Source organism: Muntiacus reevesi, chromosome 3 (genome assembly GCF_963930625.1).
Source record: "Muntiacus reevesi chromosome 3, mMunRee1.1, whole genome shotgun sequence".
Lineage (NCBI taxonomy): Eukaryota > Metazoa > Chordata > Mammalia > Artiodactyla > Cervidae > Muntiacus > Muntiacus reevesi.
Window position 1 is genome coordinate 178,920,201 of NC_089251.1, and position 25,071 is coordinate 178,945,271.

At 40.3% G+C, this 25,071-nt stretch overlaps 1 protein-coding gene across 7 annotated transcripts in view; it reads left to right on the forward strand.

Moving 5' to 3' along the window:
• The window catches only part of HIVEP2 (HIVEP zinc finger 2), a 206,658-nt gene that overhangs the window by 112,283 nt on the left and 69,304 nt on the right, over positions 1-25,071 (forward strand). For all 7 annotated transcript variants that reach the window (XM_065931240.1, XM_065931244.1, XM_065931241.1 and 4 more), the window contains one exon: positions 2,829-2,941. The gene's annotated coding sequence lies outside the window, so the exon portion shown is untranslated. The remainder of the gene's footprint in view (positions 1-2,828; positions 2,942-25,071) is intronic.

The following is a 25,071-nucleotide window of genomic DNA, read 5'->3' on the forward strand; positions in this document are numbered from 1 at the left end:
TGGAAAGGGGAAAATGGTGGAAGAGTAGTCAGGAGACCTCCCTACCGGCTATGGCCCAGGCCAAGAGTCTGCAGCCTCTGGGCCTCAGCCTCACCCTCAATGCAAGGAGGATGCTCCAGGACCACCGGTCCATAGTGCAGGGCTTCGAAGACGTTACAGTTCACAGACTTACTCCAAGCTGCCGTCATTCTCTTCAAGGGTAGTTTTCCATGCTCCCGAGAGTAGTTTACTGTGTTCACCGTGGCAACAGCTTGGGCAGCAGAAGTGTCTTGGAGTAGCCTTGTCAATTCAGGGAGCAGGGTTCCTGCCTATTATATGGGGAACCATTCAGCCAGAGACAGTCTCTCTAATCCAGCATTGAAGGTATATGGATTTATTACACAAAAATGGCTAAACTAGGCCAGTTGGTGACAGGCACAATCAAATATTAGCTAATGATAAATTACTCTATTGTTTAGACCACATACTTGACAGAAATACAAAGTTCAAATGTATTTAGCTTTTCTGATGGAGCCCAAATACCTCTAACTGAGGTGGGATTGTTTTTTATTTTTGGTCTTGTTTTCCTTTTTTCTTAGTGTGGTAAGGCAGGCAATAAAAACAAAATGAATGTAAGGAGGTGTAGATTCAACTTCTTTCATCAGGTTACAAAATTATTTTAGGTAGGTACTACTGCGTGCTTTAAGAATTATAGGGAATCAACCATCATCTCTCATTTGTTAGTCATTTCTAAGGAAATGAACATTTCTAAGGGATGTTGTATCATGGTTTGCAAACATGGGGCTCACTTGTTACACAGGCAACATATCTTTACCTTCTGTGTAAATTATAACAATCATTTAACTAAATCATCCATACATATAATTAATATATTTTGTACTTACTACTTTTGAAGCTTGATAGGGAGCACTCATGCTCAAAAATTCCTAAATAATTCGAAATCACTGACCACTCAGAAAGTCCTAGTTAGTTTGAAACTAGAGCATACTTGCTATATTGTGAGCAGAAAACCTAAGTAAGATACTGGCTCGGTGGCCAACCACGAAATGATGCAAGAAGTGAAGCAAGAACTATAAATACCATAATTTAAGAAAACAATATTTCATCTAAATAATGAACAGAGCGATGGTAGATCTAGACAGTTGTACAGAGCAGTTTCACATTATGCATTGAAGCATCAATGAAGAAATGATTTTTAGGATCTTCAAGTCAGTCTGTATCATGATGGGCAGTGCCCTGGGTTTTTCCTAGAAAGTGACTAACCTAAATCATACTGTTTAGTCCGTATGATAGCACAAAACCATTGTGTGAGAACTCAGAGACGATAGGAAGCTAGCTGCTGAACATTGTTTGAAAGCACCTTTGTAACTAGTTCTTTCATAAAGGGCCTGGAAAAGTACCAATATATTTCACAGCTCTTAGATACTCAATGTGAAAATTATGTGCGTTGTACCATTTTGCATTTCATTGTTTAGGTACTCTATTTGTTGGTCCAGTGTAATTAAAATAGCCAAACTATTTGACATTTATCTTGTTGTAGTTGTGGCAAGAACCCTAGAATAATAATTAAGGCTATTTATCACCATTGATGAGGACCATATCCAAATGAGTTTCCTAGATGACAACTTCTTGAATAGCAGCAATACTAGCATCTAGACATTGGTTGTCTTGGAAGTGAAAACATATTTCCCACAGCTACTGGGGATTTCTACTTAGTATTATTATTACTATTTGTCTTCTCCATTAGCAGGAACAATTTTGTTTTGTTTTGTTGGAGCATCTACCTTCAAATAGTGGGTAACAAATCTATTTAAACCTTTTTTTTTTTTTTAACAACTGAGGTAACCCAATTTTTCTGTTAACAATATGTGCAGTGGGACTTGGAGAGGGACAGTATGTGGTTAATTCCAAATTGCATTATAAAAGTGATATATTTATGACCTTGCAGTAGGTTTTAACTTTCACTAGAATATAGTTGTGCCTTATGTCCTAGAACTTTAAAGTTACTTAATCTACCCTGGGGGGACCTGATTCAGAAGTAGCTAGAAGCTGTCCAATTTTCTCACTCTTCTGCTCAGCCTCCCAGATTCCCATTTATCTTAGGTTCTCGTCAGTTGAGATATAGCTTTGCCTTCTCTCAAACTTTCTCTTGATGCTAAAATAGCAAGTTAATACTGAGCTTCAGAAAATACACATCTATGGGTAAGATGAATAGAATTAACTGGTATTACTTATGAACCATAATTAAACTGTTTATGGGTCTTTAGTAAACACTTTCTGTGGGAGACAAGGTATAAGAGTCTAAGAATGATTTGGAAATTTATGCTAGTGGATTCTCCCAAATGATCTATCTGGGTATTCATTTATATTCCTCAAGAGAGATTGCCTATAACTAGGACTTACCTGCTCTAAAGAACTGCAACCTCCACATTTTCATTGCATCAGTAAATTAATAAGAATCAATGAATAGAATTCCGAAGTAGTCAGTTACATCTTTTCTTCATCTCTAATTTTACATACCCTAACTGACATTATATAGTCATCACTTCCGTGTGCCAATCAGTACTGAAAATAAACTCTTCTGCTCTCACACATTGTTATTTTATTGCTTTTTCTGTGCCTGAACGTTCTTTTTATTTTGAAACTGGAAAATTTAATCTAGTTGCCAGATGCTTTTGTTGCCTTACAGTTTCAAGTAGCATAGTAACTTAGAATATATAATAATAATCATCTTGCTTTGATTTCCATGTTACTAATATATAGATCATATAATGCTCCTCTGGTTTAAATGCTATCCTTTGTTGTGTTTTTTTCTCTTTCCTCAATAGGTGGAGTCTTTGAAGTTTTTAAAAGACAACAGTAATCGGATCTACTTGAAAAATTAAGTGAATTGATTTGTTTGGAACACTCTTTGACCGATTCTTTAACGTTTAGCCACTGGGTGAGTTGAGTCAAGTATTTTCTGTGTGGTTTGATTTCAAAATTATTGGAATGATCTCTCAAGACAAATATTAAGCATTATGTGAAATTTTGGTGCTCATAATTTGAGGCCCCCAAAGCCTGTGAAAGAGGTCTGGGATGCTATCTAACTGAACCTCACCACATCAGCAGAACTATCCTGATGAGAAAGATGAGAAGATTAGAAAATATTGTCATTTATAGTTTGAAACCAGATCCTTTCGTTTACTGTTCTAATGATTATGTGCTTGTTGTAGTCTGCGGTAATGTGAGAATATCAGATTTTACTTTTAGTGAGATATTATGTACTGTATAGTATCAGATTCAGATCTAAGGTATCAGGCAGCAGTCTCCAACCCTTTGGGTACCAGGGACTGGTTTGGTGGAAGACAGTGTTTACATGCTGAGGGCAGGGGATGGTGGTTTCAGGATGATTCAAGAGCAGTAGGGTTTGAGCTCCTGTGAGAATTCAGTGCTGCGGCTGATCTGACAGGATGCAGGGCTTAGGCGGTAATGCTAGTGATGGGGAGTAGCTGTAAATACAGATGAAGCTTCGCTCACTTGCCTGCCCTCCACACACCTTCTGCCGTGTGGCCCGGGGATGGGGGGAGGGTGGTTGGGGTCCCCTGCTGCAAGGAACATTTTCCCGACCCAGGGGTCAAAACTGTGTCTTCTGCATTGGCAGGCAGATTCTCTACTACTGCACCACCTGGGAAGCCCCCGAGTAAATTAGCAACTCTCCTCATTCTCATTTTGCAGAAGGCTTGGTTTCTGTGATAAGAATAGCAATTTAAAGGGCTTGCTTAATACAGCTTCTTTGTTGCACTGTGTTATTTCAGAATGCTCTTAAGGTACAGAATTCTTAACCAGGAAGAGTTTAGGCTTTTAGCAAATTTTGGGGCTGCCAAGCCAAAATTTAGTGGGAACAGGACTTTGGTTACTGTTAAGATGTCAGTATAGTAAAGCCTGCTCTGTCAAACAGATTTTTAAAGTCAGAAATCTAAACAATACTGGTTTTAGGGTTTGGTAATTTTTGTTTTAACCAGGCAAATGCTTACTTCCTTATACAGTAACAGAAAACGTGGAAAAATTTTTGTATTCCTAGTCCAGGTCACAAGATTTGAGTTTCTGAAATTCTATGTTTTATTCATGATTCTAAATTGTGCAACTTGTTACTTAATTTTCCTCTGGACAAACTGAAGGTATTTAAAAATCTGATGAATGATGGTAAATGAGAACAAAGTGTCTAACCATTCAGGGAACAGACTTAAAAACCAAACTAACAGTGTCTGCTTTACCTGTGGGCATCTTCAGATGTGATGGGTCAGGTGGTTTTTCAGAGATACTGTCGAGTATGGTATAGCCATTGCTAACAATTGCTGTAGCTTTGTCTAGAATAATCTTCCTTTGGCAACGTCCCTGGAACTTTATTTGTTTGTATAGCTTTTGAGCATCCAGTGAGTGCAGAGATATTAAGTATGGAAACCCAGGGAACCTTTTCATGTGGCCTTGAATGGGTTCATGGACCCAAGATTCATCTGTGACCAGTAATTTTTACTGTTATGGGCACGTGGTACTTTGGGAAATTTTTTAGGGTAACTCAGTGGGTAACTCATGAATTTGAGCAAACTCTGGGAGATGGTGGAGGATGGGGGAGCCTAGCGTACTGCTTTTCATGGGGTCACAGAGAGTCGGACACAGCTTAGTGACTGAACACCAACAAAGCAGATGAAAAACCCCTCAGGAAGAGAAATGGTAAAGAAGTTTCAAAAGCAAAACCTTAATTTCTTCAGTAGCCATGATGGAAGATGAAAATTGATACTCTGAACTGCTCACTTAAATGTCTCTGTCTGCCACATTTCATTTTCCATCTGCTCACAGGGATTGACTTATACAATTATTCCCCAAGTACCCCAGAGTATAATGGTTAAATTTGGTTGGTGGGACCTAATTTAAATTACGTTTAGGAAACTGTTCTCTAAGTGCCTCGTGAGAATGGACGTTGGCCTTCCTGCTTATCTCACTATGAATTCTGAGCACCTTTGGTTAAGTCAGTCACTGTGTTTTAAAATAATTTTTCTTTTGAGTTACATAAGGTCACAACTCAATTCATAAGGTTACATGAGGATTAAACTCTTGGCAGGTGGTAGAGACTCAGTAACTTGTAGTAATAATAACAATGGTGATTCACCGCGGTTAAGTCACAGTCATGGTTTAAACGTAACAGTAATTGTATTTTATTAATCACATGACCGATTCTTTAGCCTGTCATTGTGGACAGAGTTCATAGAGATGAGTACTTCTTCTCCATTAAACCAAATACTTGTTGAAATACTCCATAAAAACAAATACTTGTTTTGGTAAGAAACACATCATATAAAACCGATCAGCTTTTTTCATGCCATATGTGACATTATCAGCAAGTTGTCAATCACTTTATCTGTGAGCCTGGTCTTGTCCATTGACTCAAGCAAGGATTTTTTTTTCAAATAATAAATTTTTAAAATGTGTCCATTTGCCCCCACTCCAAATTGCTAGTAATAGAAAACAGGGTGAATAAAAAGGGAAAGTTTGCATGATAAAATTTTACACGATAAAGAAAACTGTCATCATTAGGATCCTTTTATGGTATTTTTTGTAAAAAGATAAGAAATACAAATTACTTTATAATAATATGACTTTTCGTGTCCTGCCATTGTCCTGCAAGTAGCCAGTGCTTTTGACTGATCTTGACCTTATTCATTTTCAGGTACTAGTAGCTGGACTATATAGACCTTTAAATCAAGTGCACAGAGTTATATGCTCTCATTGCATTGAATGCAGTTATTTCAGAATTATGTAAGTAGTATGTCTTCTTTAAGCTGAGGAAAGATAAGACGGAGGGTGAAAATTGTTAGCATTCACCAGGTGTTGGGCAGAGTCAGGTTTTTTGCTATAGCTGCTTCATCTCTGAAAAGTAAGGATAAAGGATTCTATATTCATTTGAGGAAATCGGATTTCAGAGAAGTAATTAATTTGTTGAGAATTCCATAGTTATGATAGTAATTTTAAGAGTTAGAAGTTTATCAGAATCTTACTTTGAATTAGAAAATCCAAACTATGTAATTCTATTGCCTGTAGAAATTGCTGTATTTTCTGATTTCCCCAGACTCGGTTTTCATCCATCCATCTGCTCCTTTATATGTTTTTATAGTTATTTTTGTCATTACTTATACCAATATAGAAAATAAAACGGAAGATTTTTAATCCATTTTATTTAGACACATTTTTCCTGGTGGCTCAGATGGTAAAGAATCTGCTTGCAATGCAGGAGACCTGGGTTTGATCCCTGGATTGGATTGATCCTTTGGAGTAGGAAATGGCAACCCATGCCAGTATTCTTGCCTGGAAAATTGCATGGACAGAGGAGTCTGGTTGGCTACAGTCGATGGGGTCGCAGAGAGTCGGACATGACTAAGCATGCATGCATATGCATAAGGATTTGATGAAGTTTCAAATAAGTTTTGCTCTCTGTTCTCTATGGTTTGATACAGCTTTTCCTGCTGTTACATATAATTCGGAGCAAACCTTGTGAACTTCAGTGTGTTGTGACCTTCAAAATGTTTACTTTAAATAGGGCCATTTTATAGGTTTTTCAGATGCCTACAATTCTTCTGTTGGATCCTTTATGTTTTAAGTTAGCTGAAGAGAGTTTTACTAAACCGATATGAGACCTGTGGACTTAGAAGCTCTCCCACAGACTGTGATTTGTTTGGTCATTACAGTCTGTGTGAATGGAGCCCATTACTGTTAGCTTCTCGGGCTGCAGGATTGCACTTTTTCAAAATTATCTTTTAACCTTTTGTATAAAATTTCACTCTTCCTGCTTTGTTTTTCAAGCACATCACTGGACTATGCCTAGATTCATTCATACATTCCCTTACCCTTCATTTATTCATTCATCATCAGCAAGATTAATTAAACCAGTAGTCTGAGCAGAGTACCTTTTGTTCCTTGAACCTTCTGTAGCCATTTGAAGAACTGACTGAGGGTTGATTTTCTATCATTTCATGGTACTCCCTCCTGCCTCTCCTTCCTGCCCCTTCCTTTAACTTGCAGTGTAGGATGGCTGTGTGTGGCAGGAACCCTTCTCTTTTATTGGCCATGGAGAACCTGCACAATGAAACTGACTAATCATATGCCTTGTTTCTAGGGTAACCTGAATAATTATTTGCGTAATGCTTTACAGTCTGCCAATGGCTTCCATGTTGGATGCTCTCACTTAAATCAAGAACTGTTGTGTGGCTACTCCTTACATTTAATTTTGTGTGTGAGGAAACGGAGGCTCTGGGGGTTGCAGTGGAATGATTTGCCCCAAGGCACAGCATTAGAGAGTCATAGAAGCAGGATTCAGCCCTGGTTCTCCCAACTTCAGACAGCATGTCATTCAATGCCAGGCCGCCAGTCTGGTTGGCTGTGCTGTGCTGTGTGCTGGGCGTGTTCAAATACCAGAGATTCATTGATATCATCTGTATGTTTAGCATGAAATATGTGAGTAGACGCCGTATTGGAGTTTGGGGGAAGAACCAGATCTCACAGCTTTAAGGAAACTTGAAGGCAACGCACCTTTACTTCCTTGATGATACTGTGAAATTCACCAATCACTCCCTTGCTCTGAGAATCTCACAGATTCCAGGCAGCATCCCTGTAGATCAAGAATGGCTTTTGGAATTCCGGTTCTCTTGGCAATTATAGTTTTCACTGTGAATGACTAGATTGGGTGTTGGAGAGCATCACACACTAGGGAGATCTTCATGCTTTATCTCTTCTCTCTGAAACTCCTTGTTGTTGTTGTTTGTTTGGTCATTCATTGGTGTCCTACTCTTTTGCTATCCCATGGACTCTAGCCTGTCAGGCTCCTCTGTCCATGGGATTTCCCAGGCAAGAATATTGGAGTGGGTTGCCATTTCCTTCTCTAAGGGATCTTCCCAACCCAGGGATTGAAACTGCATCTCCTAATTCTCCTGCATTTCAGGCAGATTCTTTACTGCTGAACCAGCTGAGAAACCCTAGAGTCCCATTAATCCTTTGTATTCTTCTCCTGTCATGTTTTTGTATATATTTTTGTGTTCGCACTTTTTAGTAAAGTGATTCCTGTAGGAATTTTTATCCCACCTGCCACTCTGTAAGCTGCTTGAAGGGAAAGACTGCACCTTTATTTCATTGGTGTCCTCTTCAGCCTTGAAGATAGTGGTTGGGAAAAAACTAGGAGATATTCCATAAATAAGTGTTGAATTTAATGAAAACATTTGATTATGAGCTTTCATCTCGATTTCATTTTGGGAGCTTCAAATTGGTGCCTGGGCACAGATTTAATTTTAATCATAGTAGGGAGATGAATTAGCAAGTCTTCGTGTGTGTGAGTTGCTCAGTCATGTCTGACTCTTTGCGACACCATGGCTGTAGTTTGCCAGACTCCTCTGTCATAGGATTCTCTAGGCAAGAATACTGGAGTAGGTTGCCATGCCCTTCTCCAGGGGATCTTCCCCAGCCGGGGATCGAACCTGGGTCTCCCTCATTTCAGGCAGATTCTTTACCGTATGAGCCACCAGGAAAGCCCCTGAGCAGAGCCATAAACAGATTTATATGCTTTGTAGGTGATCTTTTCAAATGCAAAAAATTTGTCTTGAAGTAAAATAACAACACCCCCCCACCACCCCCCTGCAAACAAAACAAAACTCATACATTCTCCTACAAAGGTGCTTTATTTTGCTTGTCTTGACCTTGAGAACAAAAATAATTGCTCTCTGTGAAGACTTAATGAGATAAAATAGCAGTGGGCTCTGTCTGGAGGCTTCCTAGAAGGTACGGGTGCAGCTGTGCTGAGCGTGGAGCATGGGTGTCACAGGCTTAGCACTAAGGATGCCCATTCAACTTGGCCTGCGTTGCTGGGAAGCCCCCGAAAATTTTTGAGCCAAAGAGTGATGTCATCAGAGCTGCACTTTAGGAAACTGAATCGGGCTGGGTTGTGTTGGATGGCGTGGGGGTAGAGGTGAGGGTGGGGTGAGTGGGTGCAAGAGTCCCTGAAAGCCTCTTAGGAGGCACTTAACATTAATTCACACAAGAAGCTGTCACCTCCTGTTATGCCCTTTCCCTCGCCTCCCACACGCACATCACAGATGAAAGCACTGTTAAGAAAACCTTAGTGAACACTTAAATCCCAAGTTCAAGGAATTCTTTCTTTTTTATTGTATCAAAGTATAGTTGATTTACAATATTGCCTTCCTTTTGGGTGTACAGCATAGTGATTCAGTGTTTTTATTTTTATAGATTACACTCCATCTATCATGGCTATACTATCCTGCACTGGAATTCTGACTTAACTTCCCCCAGTCTTTTCCTCAGCTTCTCACTTCTTGATTCTGCATCCTCATGCCTTTGTGGCTACTTTCAGCTCAAAGTATTTCCCTTAAGACTCTGCTGATGCCTCCACAAGTGACTACTTCTGAGAATTGTCCCTGGATTCCATACACCCGATGCCCGAGGGCACAGTGCCTAGACCTGTCCTATGAAAATTTGACAGTTGTACCCAAAGCACCTTCGATCTGACTTTGTGCAGTGGAGGGTCAGATAGGTGTTGAGGGCCTGAATTGCAGTGACAGCAATCCGGGTTGACAGGACACAGACAAGATGAGAGAGAATGTGCAGGAGGCCCATGTAGGGCTGCCTGATTGGATGTAGGAGGTGTGTGTGTATGTGTGTGCACATGTGCTTCTGGGGGCGGGGAGCAGGAGGAAGCTGTCAGTGATGACACCGGGCTTTGAGAGTTTGAATAGGATTTTTAATAGAAAAAGGGAAGTGAATCCAGAAGCTGGCTTGGGCTGTAGGATGATGAATTTGTGTACCAGTTGAGTTTGAGATAAAAGTAGATAAAAAGCATGTATTTTCTACTACTTGACCTCTTTTTTCCCACGAGGATTTATAGCTGGAAACAGGAAATCATTGGAAGACTTGAGTCTTCTTCCTCTTTTTGCTGTTCTTCCAGCTCCTTAAATATTTCCCAAGAACTCAGGATGGTTTTAGGTTTTCTCAACCTTACCCCTGCCAAAATCCCCCACAAATTCACCTCTCCAAGAACATGTGTACTTGTCAGAGTACTCACAGCAGCCAGAAGTGTGTCTTTCAGCCTCCTAAAATAAAAACATTTGGGAAAAATATAGCTGTCCTCTCCTTTTGACAAGCATGAACATTGTCACCTTACGACTTGCTGAAATAGCTCAGCAAAGGAACACTTTTGTGCAGGCTGGAAAATCAAGGGAATGCAAAACCACGGGCTCTTCCTCTTTCCTTTGCTCTGAGGCATTCAATGGAGACAGTCTAGTTCAGGGAAGCAGGGGCATTTTTACTTGAGCACTAAACTCGAAGAATTGTATTAGCCATTCGAATCAGTACGTATTAGCCTTTCAAATCAAAAGTCGTTCTCTAAATTGGTGGTATTTCTAACAATAACATCCTTAGGCTCTTAAATTTGGCGGTAGCAGAGAGCCAGCTGGTCCCAGTGTAATCCACTCCCATCCCCATCCACTGAGGAGTTTCTGAATTTCAGCAGAGATATTCTTGATTCAATCAGTTTAAAAGCATATAATGATCCTGTAATTATAATTTGTCATTACCTTGTGTACTAATGATTAAAGCAAACATTTAATAACCAAAGGGCAGTAAATATATTTTAGATCTTGAGCCATAAAAAGATTTCCATTAACAGAATGTTTTTTGCACAAATAAATTATTCATTGACTGTAGCAGAGCTTGAGCCTGTCATCAGCCTTAAGTGGAAGTTTTGAGAACACCAATCATCACAGACGCCAACACTAAGTTGGCTTGAGCCTCCATCCTTCTTACATGGAACCTGAACTTTTTTGGCTATTTATAAGAGCTTTAATTTGGTTAAATTCAATGAATATTTATGGCATTTCTGCCATATGCAATTTAGTGTTCTGGTGGTTGGAGGGCTACAGTGATGAGTAAGCCTGCATTTTATTCTTTAAGTTGCTTATACACCTAAAAGAGGGACAAGATTAGTACATACATGACTTGGATATAAGAAGGCTTAAGTAACAACCTCAGAAATGTATAAATAAAATTTGTTTCAAATTCAGGGGAGAAAGAAATCACATGCATTTTCTCATGGGAACGGGGAGGGAAGGGTTTGGAGATCAGGAAGTGTTCCCTGAGGAAGGCTTTTAAGATGGGCAAGGTTTTGACAGATGGAGAGAATTATAACCACATAGGCACAGAGTTGGGATGTATAATGTGGATGTCATTGGAATGAAAAGTGACTTGGTATGTTTGGAACACAGCATTGGTAAGTGAAGAGGAGACATGAGAGAAGAGGGAAGAGAGATACCTAGAGATTTGGAGAGTATACAAGGCTTTCAGTGAGTAATTAGCACATCAGTTTGGTAGACATTAACGAACCACTTTTGAGCTAAGGAGTGATGTGATTGGATTATATTTTTGAAATATACCTCACCTCGGTAAGTAAGAGGTAGAAAACCTGGAGGTCAACAAATTAAAGGGCCATTGGAATTGTCTCCATGAGAGGTAATAAATTTCTGAACTAAGTTGGTGGTAATAAGAATACAAAGGAGGGCACAGATGGGAGAGATGATACAATTATTTGTCTATAGGTTTGGCACATGATTGCCTACATGACGGGTAGAAAAGAGGAAGGAGTTTAAAATTCCATTCAACAACTTTAGGCAGTTTTTGAATCCAGTCAACATTTGTGGAAAACCAAAGTCATATGCAGGACATTGTACTCTGTGCTAGAGTTGTATACTAAGGAAAATGAGAAAGCTCCTGTCTCTGAATGGCTGAAAATTTGGTTGGGGATATAAATGTGCTCAACCAAAATCCAAAGCAGATCATGATTAGTGTGATCACAGGAGATATGAGAGAGTGGTGCTTGTATTAATTTTAATGCTGGAAAAGTGGAGAAACATCTAGGAGAGAGGACACTTGGGCCTGGAAGATCCGAAAGAGGAATCCAAAAATATTTTAGGTCTCAGAAACATAGTGGGAAAAACTAAGACAGCCAAGTATCAAAGAAGCTGAGGGGGAAGAACCTTACAGATAGAGGAGCTCTTACTTATTGCCCCTAGGGTGTCAGATTCTGAGCTGGGAGCTCTATGTTTAAGGAAAGAGCGTCCCACAGTGCTCAGTGATGCGGAGCGGTAACAATGTTATCTAAGGAAGGGCCCTTGCATTCAGCAATTTAAGGATTAGGAGTGGTTTTTTGAAGAGGTTTCAGTTGGATAGAGATTAGCCTGGTGGCTCAGATGGTACAGAATCCGCTTGCAATGCAGGAGACCTGGGTTCAGTCCGTGGGTTGGGAAGATGCCCTGGAGAAGGAAATGGCTCCCCACTCCAGTATTCTTGCCTGGAGAATCCCATGGACAGAGGAGTCTGATGCGCTACATACAGTCCACGGTCTCTTAAAAGAGTTGGACATGACTGAGCGACTAACTCAGTTGAGTAGGGAAGGAAATATTCTAAAGATTATTCCTGGTCTTGAAGCCCCAGTACTTTGGCCACCTGATGGGAGGAGCTGACTCATTGGAAAAGACCCTGAAGCTGGGAAAGATTGAGGGCAAGAGGAGATGGGAACAGCAGAGGAAGAGATGGTTAGATAGTGTCACTGACTCAATGGACATGAGTTTGAGCAAACTCCAGGAGAAAGCAAAGGACAGGGAAGCCTGGCGTGCTGCTGTCCATAGGGTCTCAGAGAGTTGGACATGACTGAGTGACTGAACATCAACAGCAATCTTGAAGATAGAAGTAAAGTCTAGACTGAGCTTTCCTCCGTGATTTATCCTTGACGGGTCAAGCTTACAGAAACAGTATATCTGATTGCGCCAGGTGGTCCTCGAGGTACCCCCTCAAGAATGTGTTTGTCCTGAGCGGTTTAGTTGCTCAATCGTTTCGACCCTTTGCAACCCCACGGACTATAGCTGGCCAGGCTCCTCTGTCCATGTGATTCTCCAGGCAAGAATACTGGAGTGGGTTGCCATCCCCTCCTCCCTGGGATCTTCCCGACCCAGGGATGGAACCTGGGTCTCCCACACTGCAGGCAGATTCCTTACCATCTGAGCCACCTACTCCTGAGAAGTCTTTGCTCATTGTGCATTGCAAGCGTCTTGGATTCCTAGATGATTTTCTCACAGGTCGGAGATTTCAACTCTGACTCGCAGTCTCCCTCTTTCTCACTTCCTCCTTCCCACCCCTTCCCTTTAAGCACCCAGCTGGTTAGGGTGTGCATATTTGCCACACCCTTGGCTCAAGGTCAGGGAAGTCCTCGGGCTCTCCTTGGCGCCTTTCCCAAGTGGAAGGAGATTTCGACAGAGAACAATCCAGGGAAGTGCACGCACACATTGACACATACGCACACACACCAGTTCTTTTCCTGTCCTTCAAGATATTCATGTGCCAGTAAACAGACAAAACATACCGTCACTTACAGGCATGTTGTGTCACATTCACCCTGAGAAAACAGGGCAGGGATGCAGTCATCTAGTAGGAGGTAATGGGGACAGCATTTAGGAACAGTGATAGAACTTAGAGAAAAAAATTAAAGGAGTAACACATTACTATAGAATGTGAAGGGATGGCATTGTGTCAAGGTTATGTTTAGTGGACTTTTAAAACATCAATTAATACAGTAAATTGAACACAATAAAAGAATTTTCGGAGAGGTGCTCATATTACCACAGAGGGGAATTTTAAATTGCATCAGGCCACCCTGTAATTTGAAAGGAAGGAAAGGAGAGAATTTAAAAGGAGTAGTAGAGTAGAGCAAGACGCAATTGCTTCTTTTCCCTTATCATTCATTCATTCGTTTATCCATTCACCCACTTGATCACTCAATCAATAAACGTTTACCAACTTCCTATCGTGTCTTGAGCTGAGTGCTAGGAAATATAACTGAGTAGAGGGGAAAAATGTAACATTTTAAATACAGTACATCCTTCTTATGGGAAACTAGGCAATAGAAGTTTTCCCTGTTTTATTAATATTAGTGTGTGTTAATCACTCAGTCGTGTCCGACTCTTTGTGACCGACCCCATGGACTGTAGCCCACCAGGCTCCTCTGTCCATGGGATTCTCCAGGCAAGAATACTGGAGTGGGTTGCCATTTCCTTCTTCAGGGGATCTTCCCAACCCAGGGATCAAACCTGGGTCTCCTGCATTGCAGGCGGATGCTTTACCGTCTGAGTCGCTAGGGAATCCCACCGCTTGATAGAAGTACATTTATGAGGTGAGTATGATATACTCCTGATTTTACTGCTCAAAGCCGACTTTCTGCCATTGCAAATCCTAAAATGGGTTCAACTTGCTATAATACAGTAATCCAGCTTTATTAGATGAATGGTTATGGGACTCGTCAGAACTTGTAGAGAAACTGTTACATGTTCTCATCAGACTTTACCTACTACAGGAAAATGGGAATTTCTTTTCCTTAGGAATTCAATCAGCAGGATGATTAATCAGGCTGCTTTTCCTCTGTCTTATCAGAAGCCTTGGGCTAGATAGGGTCAATAAGCTTTTTTGTGTTGCCATAGAAATGTCCTCAGGGAATTCCTCCAAACATAGGGTTGCTATCTGCCTTCTGAGCCACGACAAGATCTTTGCAACCAGCAGTCATTGAGTCTGACTTAGACTGGTCTCCTCGGGCACAGTAAACCTGAGAATGTTAGTGATATGTTCCTTGCCAGCTAATTCTTTCTCTTTTTACTCTTTTTTATTACCTCTTCTTGCCTCATTTTAATAATTTTCTGCTCTTTTTCCAACTGGCAACTGTAGCTAATAGGTTTGTGTCTGGCAGGACTTGTTTTAATATCAGCTTGGTGATGCGTAAGAAACCAAGACCTTCATTTTCAGCATATACTCATGTTTTGAGGTCAGATATAGCATGGTGTCATGTTTTAAGTCTGTTTTAAATAGTCAAAAATGTAAGGTGAACTAAGAAACCTGTGGCACTTTTGTCCCAAAACTCTTAATCTTGAGTTCTTTTGTTTCCAAGTAAAATAAAAAATATATGTGTGTTATATTTCCTTAAATGGCAATAATTTTCATTATAAGTGGCAGCAATTTTTTATTAGGTCAAAACAAAATTTTGAGTTTTTGCAGTTGATGAACGTATTAACATAGGTTTTTACAGAGATACTAAAATATTGTAATTAAACTATGTTAACTTGAAAATTTTATCATACATACTTTAAGAATGCACTAACCCAAATTTGGAAGTATTTATTGACAAAACAAAATGTTTATGTGGGTTTTTTTTTATTCTAGAGAGAGAGAAAACAATTTCACTTTGGTATTATTTTCTAAATAGTATGCATTTATGCCTGCCTATACTGTTTTCTAAATCCGTGGCCATGGAGAGGACAGGAACTGGTCTGATGTGTGTACCTAGATCACTCATTCATTCACTCATTTATTCATTCATCCAGGATAGGGATGGATGGATGTTGATCAGTGACGAATATTTTCCATTTCAATAAATGCAAGTAAAGTAAATGTTTTGAACTGGAAAATATAGCATTAATGGAGAGTGGGGAATTACATGTCACACTCTAGGTTGTTGTAAGTGGATGGAAAACTGCCATCTGGTCAGGAAATATGTAACAGCATCATTTTAATAAATTATTGATTAATTAAGTATGTAATTCTCTTTGATCATCTACAGGTAAAAGGGATGTATTCTTTTCAAAATATCTAGACCTATATGCGTGCTTTTAAATTTATGTGCTGTGAACTTTTGCCAGTGGCAGGAACAAGACTTGAAATGCTTAGTTATCAAGAAATTTTCTGCTATATTAAAAAAAAAAGAATATTAAAAGAATTAGAAAGATAAATATGTACCTGGTCCAGAGTCAATACTCAATAAATATATGTTATATGGAAAAAAAAGAAATTTTCTGCTAGTTACAGTAGAAGAGTTCTTCAGAGCCCTCATCTAAGCTTTTATTCTTAAGCTGTTTAAACATATACCTAATGGAAATTTATCCTTAAGAATTTTATGATAAGACATTTTGTTTTACAGTTAGCTACAAATATTAAAAATTTTCTATACCAGACATTTTATATTTGTATTTTTTGACACAAATAAGATTGTCTTATACAGTATATGAGAAATAATATTTGTTCACTTGTGATTTTACTTAGAATTTAGAGGTGAGCCAGTGGACAAAGAAAACTTAATCTTTAATTGAAGATATACATATTACTTTATTTTAAACATTGCTAGGATTATAATCACATCTTTAATGTGCCCCATTTTACATACATATGTTTGATGCAGTTTGGAAATCTGATAAAAATTTAAATTGAAATAAATTAATTCCATTTTAAGGTTGGCACTATGAATTATTCTTCAGAACAGATGTAATTAGTTAACATTTTTCTGAAGCACACATTTTAAAATCTTTTTACTCATAATATCATTATCACTTAAACCCTCTTTTAGAAATCTTAGAGAATTATGTTTGGAAATGTTCTGTATAAATTCTGTAATGTCTATTATAAATAGATATCTTTGAGTTTGTACATTTAGTAATAATATACATAACTGATGAGAAGGATGACTCTTGGTAACTCTGTGATAGCTAAGTCTTATTTTGTAACATTATCAAAACCTTAATGAGTGATTTCTGAATTGAATAGTACTAACGTTACATGGCAACATATAAACAGTATGTGGATAGATAACTGTTGTAGGGGCTTCCCAGGTGGCGCTAGTGGTAAAGAATCCGCCTGCCAATGCAAGAGACACTAGAGATGCAGGTTCAGTCCCTGGGTTGGTAGTATCCCTTGGAGGAGCACATGGCAATCCATTCCAGTACTCTTGCCAGGAAAGTCCCATGGACCGAGGAACTTGGCAAGCTACGGTCCATGGGGTCGCATCTAGTCAGACATGACTGAGTGACTCAGCACACACATACACCTCTCTACGGTAGGTAGGGAACAGTGATTGGTTGGAAAATTCATTGGTTGCAATGTCAGGAAACTGTCGAGGTTCTTGCCCTGGGTCTCATAGACTAAGGATCTTGTGCAAGTAATTCAACCTTCCCTTATTCCACTACCCACCCTCTTAATTTTTATATATATAATATAATTGCATATTCATATACATCTGCAAAACCTCTAAAAGTCTTCCTCTGTTTAAAATAATAATCTGTGAGATTCTAAAGAAGAGTTGGAAGGCAAAAACCCGGTGGCTTGCTTTCGTGACAATCTTGAGGGAGGGTTGATTAGAAGCCAAGCTTGGTTTGGACATAAGTGCACACAACCTGGGATTCGGCTATTGCCACCAATATTTGTGAGGCCTCCAGGGCCAGAGTTCAAATGGAGGCCCACAGTCTTTCTTCTTGACTGAGTCAGTGGTTCTTTATTTGTAAAGAATGTGAATTTGCCGGGATTTTATCTGACCAGTTTAAGTTGTGCATTTGGTGAGAATAATTTTCTGGCTCCTTCTTGCTGTTTGGAGTAGTAATTACATCCTCATCAAATAATGAATTTGTAATGTCCTGTTAGTGAATTTTATATGGGTCATGCTTAGTAAAAGGTTGCTTACTTTCATTGTTTCGGGCTTTATAAAGTTAAGCAGATTGACTTTGTCTAACCCCACACTTTGCAGTGTCACAGCCCACAGACCTTGGGGGCATTTGAACTCCTTTGATTGTAGATTGGAGCACAGAGATTGGGCACGAGATAAGGAGAAGCATCTCCTGGGCCTAAAACAGCTGTAGTCCGGAGCTGGGACATTTAAGGCTACAGGACAACTGGATGCCAGTGACAGAGGCGCCCACGTAGTTGTTGGCACATTTCTTTTGTGTATTTGTGCTGTGGGGCTTTCTGAGGCATGGGACCCAAGGCGGGAGCGCCTCCTGCCTTAAGATGTGGCCTCTGCTATTGTTTCTGGGCAGGAGCAACTCTTGAGGGCACCGTCTGCGGAGACAGCAGAGCACTTCCTTCCTGAGGACACTAGGGGGAGCTGGCGCAGGAAGGCGCAGCAGGTGGTGCTGTGACTTGCTGTCAGGCTCCCCGTGGGCTTTTCTGAGTCCTTGCTGGCAACCTAGAAATACTTGGTTGGGACTTTTCGAGGGGACTGGAGGTCCTCTATGAGCAGGTGGGGCTGGAAAGGGAGCTGTGGCTAATTGGTGTTGATGCCACTTCATTTCTATATGCCTGTAGGCTGAGAGGGTCTGGAAGTGTTTGGGCAGCTCATTTCCAAGTCAGTAAGTGCTTCCTTCACTTCCATAGGGATGGGGAGAGACACTTCTGTCCCATAAATCCGTTTTTCTCCACACATTTGGATAGGATAGTTTTTCATTTTGTGAATGTGCGCTGTGCAGGGAGCTAGCTCCTGTTGTGCCAAAAAGTCCAGTTGTGTTGGACTTTTTGTGACCCCCAAGCTCCCGAAGGGAGCTAGGGAAACAATTAAATCATTGATCCTAGGTCGTTGGAATGATGAAGGGATTTATTATTTACCTAGATTGGGAACCTTAACCACAAATGGATAGAATTCAGAGGATCTGAGAAATTTGGTTGAGAAAAGAATTAAAACTTTATTTTCACAAACATCTAATGGAATGTTGGCACTCCCTCCATTATTAATGTAGGCAACAGACAGTAATTTTTGCAGTTTCTGTGAGTTTATCACCAGTAGAAGTCACAGATATTTTCATGTCACTTTGCTTTATAGATAATATGCCACAGTATCTTTATAATTGTGGACTACTCAAAATGATGGTGAATATTATCCTGCACTGTATCCTGTTTCTGATTTTTAATAGTCACATATACTACTGTCAACAGATGTGTTTAAAGTTTTTCCAGGTAGTTGAATTTCATTTCAGTTGGTTTCCTTTATAGCTCTGTGTGTTTTATTAGACGTAGTTGGAAACACCGTGTTACCCCAGACTTCATCAGGTTGTCCAGGGAGTTCATGGTGATGAGCGGGTTGAGAGGTTCTGATCTAGATAAAATCTCCTGTTTTACTGCCTTGGAGAGGCTAGTGGGTTACTTAAGGTTACCCGGAACAGGAATTAAAAGTAGTGTCCTTCCTGTTGTGTGTGGCCCCCTGGCAGCTCCATCCCCATCTTGGTGCCAGGGGAATGAATGCCCTAGTCTTATTCAGCAAGCCCTTTTATTATGATGGAGGCCAAGTCGGCTTCCTTCTTTCTCTGTACTTCCCTGTTGTGTGGTGGCCTTCCCCTCACCTGTGACTTCCAAGCCTGCAGGTGATGGTGGGGAGGTATGGTCATCTCCAGCCGGGCTTGGCCCTGCTTGGCCCCGCGGCCCACATCACCACAAAGCATGTTGTCCCGAGACACCTGAGGAAGTCAACAGAAAGAGAAAATTCAATCCTGATTGCTTGACCCCATTTTAGTGGTGGCATTTCAGGCGATGTTGATATCCGCCCCCCATCAAGGGAAATCTTTCATCCAATCCAGTGGGCTTTGTTAAATTAATTAAGGAACTCTTGTCACATAGCTTCTTCCTCTTTTAGACTAACATAAGGCTGAAATGTCAACAGAGAAATAGAGATTTAACTACTAATATTTATGTTTCACTTCCTAGTGCCATTTCTAAGCACTGTATCAGTCTCTTACCTATTCTAATGTTACTGTGATTGTTCCTGTTTGACAGATGGGAAAACGAAGGCACGGGAAGGTTAGGTAATTTGCCAGAAGTTATTTTTCTGTCTCCTAAGTGGAGAGGGAATTTGAAAGATGTTTTCTGGGTCCAGAGTCGCTGGTCGGGGCCGCGGTGCCACGTGTCCCGTTACTATCCCAGTGTCTCACCCCAGCATTGCCCAATCTCTGTGTCCTTTGGTTTGGGGTTATTTTGATGCAGTTCTAGGAGGGACTCTGCAGTTTCTCGGAGCTGTCTCTGAAAGGTACTGTGTCATTTGGTCCCAAGTCCGTCCGGCTTTCATGCCTTGCTTCTGTGTATTCGGGCAATATGGAGAAGGAGAAACACATTCATACTCAGAAGGTTTAGCGGTGCTACAAAATGCTTAACTTGGGTTGACTTTGTCTCCTTTTTAAGGATGTTGTCAGTGCTTTGATCTTTGCTTTTGAAGCCCTCTCATCAGCAACATTGGCAAACACACCTTTGAAAATTTGTATCTGAATTCTTTTATTTTGAAAAAAAAAAAAAAAAGTTTGTTAGTGTTTCTCTTCTTGAACACTAGTTGATGTTTTGCCAGCTAGTTAAACGTCTGCAAATCTGAGTGCTGGCTGAGAAGCTGAGCTTGCTGTAACCAGTTATCCCCAGATGGCCAGATTCCGTTGTGTACCACTTTTATAGATGCTCACTGGTTGCATACTTGGGGTTATGAGGTGTACTGTTCCACTTGTTTTTGCCAGCCATGCACAGCACATTATTTGATAGGTTGAGACAGATGGTATAGCTTAAGCTAAAATGATGAGGGAGGGAAGAAAATGAAAAAAAAATAGGAAAAGGGCACTTGATTTTCTAACTCACATTTCGGAAGTGAATTTTAGTTTCTATGATTGACTAATAAATGCAGTGTTGCTCTAAGACTTGAATTCATTAACGTCTGTTTAAACAGATATAACTGAGTAATCGGCAGGAAGCAGTGTTTTCCTTCTTGGATGCTGTCAGATTTTATGGGGTCTCCTCCAGATTTGAAAATGTTGGGCCATTGGAAGTGTCAAAAATAGATCTGGGTTCTTCAGACTAAGATATACCACCATCAGTACCAATCCAAACAGAAAAATCCCAAATCTTATTTTTAAACTGGAAAAAAAAAAAAAGGGTATATATAGCCTGTTGAAATAGCAGTGATAAGGACAATTAATCAGTTTTCATGCAGCTGCTTCCTGACATTTCTGCAAATTGTTGTGGAAAAATTAATGAAGGTTAGATCAGTAATGGTTTCAAGCTTGGCCAGTGGAAAGTATGACAGTGTTTCCATCAGCAATTAAGCTGGGCTGCTTTCTTTTTTCTATAGGGGAAGTGGTATGATGTGTGTTCTCCACAGGAAATGGAAAACGGCAGCTGAACTCTGAGCACAGGTATGGAGGAGCTCTCCGCGGCTGCTCCACCAGGCGCTCCTTGGTGGGCATGACCGACCCATTCGCATTTTCTGCAGAAGCGCTTTGGTTCTGCCAGCCTGAGACATCATTCCTGAAAACAGAGAATCGGGATTAGGGCATTTTCTTGAGCTGCCATTTCAAAAACCGAGATAGGCTCTGCAGCTAAACTTTGGGAACCAGAAAGTGGAACTTATGACAAAGAGAAAGTGAAACTCACCTATCTAATTTTATTTTTCAAGCCAAAGGTAGTTCAGCACAAGCCCAGTTCACATCCTGTGTAACCCTATGGGATTTTCCCCAGTATTAGTTAAAAAATTTTCCCATAGGGTCACACAGGATGTGAATTAGAGTAAACACTTAACAAGCATGATGAAAAGGAAATTAGCTTTCTAAATGATCCTTTCACTGTTAACATCCTGAGTAGCTATTAGAAACATGGGAAGGGGTGGCTTCATGTCTCATTATCAAGTTGTTACATTATTAATAAACTATATTAATATTCTACTACAAGTGAAATGTATTTCTTAATATATGAAACTAGATTTTACCTATATATTTTCCTCTTTGGAAAACATTAAAAAGCCTTGCAAAACGCTTTATGAATCTGAGGTTCTTAACTTTTTGTGGGGTGAGGTTCACAGATCTCTTTAGGACTCTGAAGAAAATCTCCTGACCCTTTCTCCCAGAAAAATGCATATATTCACAACATTTTACGTACAATTTTTAAAGTTTCACAGCTATCTTAAGTGAGGTTGGATGCCAGGACTTTTTTTTTTTTTTTTTTTTTAGTTCTAGTTTTATAAAGCTTTTTATGGACAGATAGAAAAATATAGTGAAAATGTTTATTCATTTCAAGTAAAGATTTTATAAGAGGCACTTTTTAAGAAATTTTAACTGTAGCAGTAATAATTCTTTTCTGTTTCCACCTGAAAAGTGTTTCCTTGCCCTTGGAAAAGAGTGCGTACATTGGACAGAACATACAAAGCTGGCTTTGAAGCCTGCGGGGTGACATATTCCCAGGTGGCGCTAGTGGTAAAGAGCCTGCCTGCCAATGTGGGAGACATAAGAGGTGCCGGCTCAATCCCTGGGTCAGGAAGATGCCCTGGAGGAGGGCATGGCAACCCACTCCAGTATTCTTGCCTGAAGAATCCCATGGACGGAGGAGCCTGGTGGTCCATGGGGTTGCAGAATCAGACATGACTGAAGCGACTTAGCACACCTGGGTGACATATTAGCAAGTGACCTGAGGTATCCTGCCTCAGCTTCATCATCTCTAAAAGGGTGGAAACAGGGATGACAAATAGTCCGTTTGCAATATGTATCCCTCCCCTCCTCTTCTTTCCTTCTTCCTTTGAGAGGTAGCTTAAATGCAATTTCTGAAGGCAGATTTTCACTTTCCCCTCAATGTTTCTCTAGTGCTTTGTAAATCTCGTTACTCTTAAAATTGTGTCGTCATTCACTGGTTACAGCTAAAGATGTGTGTTTTGAGACTCTTCTGTCTTATTAGCGTTGTCTTATGTCTGTGCATGCTGTGTCCAGCATAGTGCTTAAGACGTAAAAGCATTCCCTGTTTATTACATCAGTAGTAATAGTATAATGCTTATTAGAAATAAAATAATTTGGACTTGGGCTTATAATTATATCATGTTTATGTGACTGCTAGTCATCACAGAAGAGAGGTCAAATGATCCATGTACAGCTTAAGTGAAATTTATGGAGAGAACAGAGCCTTGAATGGGAAGTATGTCTTTTCCAGTTTTGGCTACCTCCAGAGTGTATTCTAAACTGGAGCCAGAGTTGTCAATCAAGTCAGTCACCAGGTGATTGGGGAAAAAGAGATGTTATGACATTACTCAAATGTATTTCTTATACATTATCTGACTCTCAGAAGAAAATGTGGGCTCCCAAAGCCTTAGTTTTAGAATTTTGTTTGTTTATTCAAACTTTATTATTTAGGATTTGAGGTTGAACAATAGCTTGAAGGACATCCCGATCTGACTTTCATTGGATTAAGTCCTCACATGCCCTTGCTAATGCTTTTCAATTCAAATTGAACAAAAACGTCCTGCTCTTTGAGAAGCTGTCATTTGTCAACTCCCATCGCTCCCATTTCTCTCTCTCTGTATACACACACACACACACACACACACACACACACAGACACACATGTGCGCGTGCGCACACACACACACACACACATGTATATCCTGCAACTGTTACAAATACATTAAAGACAACTTAAAATTTAAAAAAAATTATATCAGACCACATTGTCTTAATACTTGAATAACTCGGTAGCTGTCAGCTTCATTCTTTCTATATATGATGAATGGTTTCCAAGCAGTAAACTGTGACTTAGAGCCTTGGGCATAAAGAATGACTTCATGAGCCCTGGGAGGCTTGGAAGAGAGCAATGCCTAGTTGGCTGCTGGAAGTTTTGGAGCAAACCAGTGTGGAAAGACAGCAATGACTTAGGATGGAGAAGAAGAAGAGAGTGGAGAGGGGAGAAGGAAAGATGCGGGAAGTAGGGGGTGATATCCGGTGGTCTGGGGAAGGGTTTTGATACAAAGAAAGAACCCTTAGTCCTAACCTTTAGAGCACTAAAAAACTGTGGGTAGATCACTGGCTGGGGCAGTGGATGAATCAGACCCAATGGAAGGAGCTTCAGAAATGGAACTGAGGATCCATTGAGGTGCCAGCGGTGCTGAGTTGAGGAATGAAAGGTTGTTGTAGTTGACACAGAATATGAACAGAGGTTTGTGCCTGTGAGATATAGATGTGCTGTGCTAAGTCGCTCAGTCATGTCGACTCTGCAGCCCATGGACTGTAGCCCACCAGGCTCCTCTGTGCATGGAGATTCTCCAGGCAAAAATACTGGAGTGCGTTGCTATACCCTCCTCCAGGGGATCTTCCCAACCCAAGGATCAAACCTAGGTCCCCCACATTGCAGGCAGATTCCTTACCATCTAAGCCACCAGGGAAGCCCATGAGATATAGATAAAGAGTCAAATTTAGATTATAGGGGAGGACAGAATGTTGGATATGGACTGAACTGGGAGCAAATGCAGTTGAAGATTTTGCTAATAAATCACTGGCCATGAATTCTTGGCACTCGTGAGATGCACACCATTCCTTCACTGAAGCATTTTCACCTCCTGGAAAGCCTTGTCTCTGCCTGTCAGAATTTTCAAGCCCTTACTTAACTTCTACCAGCTGCATAAATATTTCTTTCACAACACTAGCTCATAGCAGTCGCTCTTCTGCTAAGCTTATATAGAACTATTATAAATCCCATAGACTGTAGCCTGCCAGGCTCCTCTGTCCATGGGATTTTTTTAGGCAAGAATACTGGAGTAGGTTGCCATTTCCTCCTCCGGGGGCTCTTCCCAACCCAGGGACTGAACCCACGTCTCCTGGGTTTCCTGCATCGGCAGTCGGATTCTTTACCACTGGAGCCATCTTGGGAAGCCCACTGTAAATTCAGTGGCACTTAATTGACATTTAAAGCTTGAATTTAACTTTTCATCTCCATGTCCTATCTCTTGAGTGAGCTTCTAAACTTGTATAAAATTTGATAGTGTAAAAAAAATCTCTTCGGTGGTCTAATATGAAATCATGCCTCTAGCAAGAAGTCAATATACTTTTAAGAATTTTAAAAGACACTGAGCTTTTGTACACATAACCAATGAGCAGATTCTGTTGATTCTTCTTCCTAAATATCTCTTTGATCAGTGCCTCCATTCAATTCCGCATGGTATGTCCTTGAGCTCTGACAGTAGCCTCTTGACTAGGGTCCTGGACTTAAGCCCCACCCACCTCCCTTACACCCTCTGCCCTGCTTCCAATGCTATGTTTGTAAAAGAGAAATCTCCCTTCTGCTTTAAGATAAAGTTCAAAATCTTAGCATATCATAAAGGTGCTTGATTATCTCGACCAACTCTGTAATTCCTATATCATTTCTCTCATCTCACTATAAAACCTCATGAAACTGTTAATACTTCAG